At 35.4% G+C, this 4,447-nt stretch overlaps 1 non-coding gene across 1 annotated transcript; it reads left to right on the top strand.

The window, feature by feature from the left end:
* Positions 1 to 1,117: 1,117 nt before the first annotated feature.
* TRNAQ-UUG lies at positions 1,118 to 1,189 on the top strand. The gene has a single exon. It is a non-coding gene; the product is annotated as a tRNA-Gln (tRNA).
* Positions 1,190 to 4,447: the final 3,258 nt, after the last annotated feature.

Genomic DNA, 4,447 nt, shown 5'->3' on the forward strand with positions numbered 1-4,447 from the left:
AGAGAACGGGGAAATACCATATGACCCAATATATCTGACAAGTCGCACTATAGGTCAACCCACGATGCATCTTCATCTCCAGGACTTCGAAAAGGGACTTTTGGAATACCAACAGGCATTAAAGCAAACAAAAAAGAATTAAGTACTATAGCTCACTTTGATGTGGAAGCGTAACAACGGGTTTATTGTCTTAATAAATAAGATCGGCCTTTCTTTATCATATTTTATCTTTTAGCATATTTTATACATAGATTGAATAAGTTCATAAAAAAGGAAAACAGGAGGAATAAAGGAAAATTCTTCCGAATAGGTTTTTGAATGATGAACAAATATGTATACATTCACTCATAAAAAATAGGATCAATTCCCATCCACCATTGCGTATTGGTACTTATCGAGTATAGAATAGATCTGCTTCTTTTTGTTCCTACGAATAGAATAGAATTGTTCCATTATTACTAAAAGAATAGACCAAATATTAATCCTTTCGCCAAGATAATCCCCTCACCTCAAAGGGGGAGGTCCATAGCATAGTTTTTTTCAGTGCAATAAAGTTACATAGTGTCTATTTTTCGTTGATAAAGGGGTATTTCCATGGGTTTGCCTTGGTATCGTNTTCATAAAAAATAGGATCAATTCCCATCCACCATTGCGTATTGGTACTTATCGAGTATAGAATAGATTTGCTTCTTTTTGTTCCTACGAATAGAATAGAATTGTTGTTCCATTATTACTAAAAGAATAGACCAAATATTAATCCTTTCGCCGAGAAAATCCCCTCACCTCAAAGGGGGAGGTCCATAGCATAGTTTTTTTCAGTGCAATAAAGTTACATAGTGTCTATTTTTTGTTGATTATTTCAATTTGTTTGTAATATACAACAATATATAAATTAACTATAAGAAATATATAAAATTACATGTTCTCCAAGATCTTCAATCAACACTAGAGGGCTACTTCTGCAACCACTCTAAAGGTGCTCAAGATCACAACAAGTTAGATAAAACAACTCTAGAACTTTGAATCCAATAACTTGAGTTTGACTCGTAACAGGATCTCTTTTCTTGTGGAATTTGCATAAAATAGGAAAACCATTCCAAAATAAATTTTTACAAGGGGTTCTATGGTGTAGTTGTTAGCACTTTGGACTTTGAATCCAACGACCTGGGTTCAACTCTCGGTAGGACCTTTAAGAAATGACCTTGATGCGAAAACACAGAATAAGGAACGACAACACAAGACCTTTTAAAACAAAAGGGTGTTACCTAGCCTTCGATGCGACATGTCTTCCAAGGCTTCATGAACATGACACAAGACCTTTTAAAACAAAAGGGTGTTACCTAGCATTCGATGCGACATGTCTTCCAAGGCTTCATGAACATGACCTCTGCTTGAGGTATTGTTGTTGGTTCTCAATCTTGTATGTTTCTAACGTAATCATTTGAACCCATAATAACTAGCATGAGTTTTAGATTCCGAACTTGCTCCAACTAACTTGAAATCTTGAATTTATTCTCATGTCATATAAAATAGACCATACAGATAATAGTTGGTAATTTGGAGCATGTCTAAACCTTGAGGTTGTCATGTCATGCGTCGTATTTTAACCATGAGAACTCTTCCGAAGTAACTCTTAATTTTCTCCCCATGAGTGCATAGGTGGCGTTGTCATAATCGTGGCATCCTGCTAGCAAATCGTGGTGCAGGGCATCTCATTTAGGTGAGGGAGATAATAAGTTCATCATGGAATCCTGCTCATGGTGATATGAACCAAGAGACATCAATCATACAATATGCTTCAATGAAGATGTGAAGAAAAGGTTGTCAAAATTTACAACAATCAAACTTTATTCGAATCACTACAAGGGGAGTAAGATTCGGATTACCTTGTCGATCGAATATCTCAAGCCAAGAACACTTTGTTTGAGATTCGAATCACTCCAGAAGCAAGATCGATCATGTCTAGCTTCAATGATTCTTGTTGATCAAATATCTCAAGACAAGAGACAAGAACACTTGTTTGAGATTCGAATCACTCCACAAGCAAGATTGATCATGTCGAGCTTGAATGATTCTACATGCAACCTAAACTACATAGAGTTGCAAAGAAACTCAGCCATTGGCTAAGAAAAAGCACAAATGCTTCTTTTAATATATTTTCCAAGTCTACCTTACAAATATAACATACAAGGCTTTATATAGCCTCAAAATGAAAAAGACATTACAAAAGTTGTAACATTCACACTTTATGGCCATAATTAGCCATTATGTAAATGTAACCGAAATTAAATAAAATGTCTTAAAATACAATAACTCTAAATTATAACCCACCCAAAATTTACAACAATCAAACTTTATTCTTCTTCAATGTAGCATGAATTGAAACATCTTTTGATAATTTTGACAACCTTTTCTTCACATCTTCATTGAAGCATATTGTATGATTGATGTCTCTTGGTTCATATCATTCTCCACTTCTTCAAGAGGATTCGTCCTCGAATCTATTTGTGAAACTTTGCTGCAAAAAATAAGTTATGGAAATACAAAGGACCTCACAACACTCTCTCACGTGTATACACTCAAGGAATTTTAGGCCACTCTGTTTGCACTCATTTACACAAATGAAGCTCTCATTCTCACCTCTCAAAATTTTAAATAGAGCAAAGATTGAATTTTGAACTTTGGGTCGATTAAAAACTAAAAAGATGAAAATAAATAAAAATCAAATTGAGAAGAAACGCAAAGGAAACATATATCCGATCTTGAGCCTGAAGCTCTGATACCAAATGATACGATAAGGAATCACTACAAGGGGAGTAAGATTCGATTACCTTGTCGATCGAATATCTCAAGCCAAGAACACTTTGTTTGAGATTCGAATCACTCCAGAAGCAAGATCGATCATGTCTAGCTTGAATGATTCTTGTTGATCAAATATCTCAAGACAAGAACACTTGTTTGAGATTCGAATCACTCCACAAGCAAGATTGATCATGTCGAGCTTGAATGATTCTACATGCAACCTAAACTACATAGAGTTGCAAAGAAACTCAGCCATTGGCTAAGAAAAAGCACAAATGCTTCTTTTAATATATTTTCCAAGTCTACCTTACAAATATAACATACAAGGCTTTATATAGCCTCAAAATGAAAAAGACATTACAAAAGTTGTAACATTCACACTTTATGGCCATAATTAGCCATTATGTAAATGTAACCGAAATTAAATAAAATGTCTTAAAATACAATAACTCTAAATTATAACCCACCCAAAATTTACAACAATCAAACTTTATTCTTCTTCAATGTAGCATGAATTGAAACATCTTTTGATAATTTTGACAATCTTTTCTTCACATCTTCATTGAAGCATATTGTATGATTGATGTCTCTTGGTTCATATCACATGGTAAATATACCATAGCATCCCACCTAAAGAGAAATAGGGGCCTCGCGGTACACTTCGTGAAGTGAGATAATGGTTACTTCAGGCATTGGATCCTAGCAACTTGTTAAGCATGATGTTTGCATTAACCTAGGTGCTTTCTTGGATTCTTTGTGATCCTAGGTTTATGCATAACGTCTTGGGTCAAGCTTGAAACTTATAAGTTCTTAGGAATAGACTAGCATGATATTGTGCACGTAGTATCTATTAGAGACCAAGGGTACATCTGGGGAATCTAATACCACTTTAGTTATCCTTGGAGGTAAAGTCATATGGATAGTGATGAGCATTTTCTCCCATGTCTTGGTTTCGCTAACTAAAGTTTTCCAATAACTCCTAAACTTCATTACCTTATATAACCTCTCGGGATAAGGATTCATACAACATTTCATAAAATAAGATCTACTGACAAAACCCGAGAAAAGGTCAAATTTTGAGTTGACTTGGACAGTTCAGTTGAACTGGCCGTATCATTGTTTTCTTCCTCTGAACAGGAAGAAGATGCGCATTTTTCGCATAGCCGCCATCTGAAACTCGGCCTGTACTGCCACATTTACAGCATTTCTCTCCTTGATTTCTTCGTGAAACTTAAAGATGGATGTTACAAGAAAGGGCTAGGGATTTATTTGATAACTTCTCGTGGATCGTAGCCTAAGATATTCGCTACCAAAGTTCATCCAAAATCTGATTTATCGCTGGAGATAAAACAAAGGATTTCTTATTGGGTAGCCGATTCTAGGGGTTTCAAGGCCCTATTTCTTCATTGAACCTCTTCCATATCCTGTCTTCAGGCTAAAGGAATTGGTTTGGATGAACGTCTTTGAGTGTAGGACCTTAATTTCCAGAAATCGTTCTCAGTATGCAACTCACTCGAAACGCCAGATTTTTTATCTTGTACGTAGCTTGTTCTACAACGTTTCAGCTCTCAATTCCTTCATCAAGTTTACTCAACTTCTTCCTCTGAAGCTAGAGGAATCCTTAATTTGAAGGAAAAGAGATCGT

The sequence above is a fragment of the Cucurbita moschata genome, unplaced genomic scaffold (assembly GCF_002738365.1).
Source record: "Cucurbita moschata cultivar Rifu unplaced genomic scaffold, Cmos_1.0 Cmo_Scf00090, whole genome shotgun sequence".
Lineage (NCBI taxonomy): Eukaryota > Viridiplantae > Streptophyta > Magnoliopsida > Cucurbitales > Cucurbitaceae > Cucurbita > Cucurbita moschata.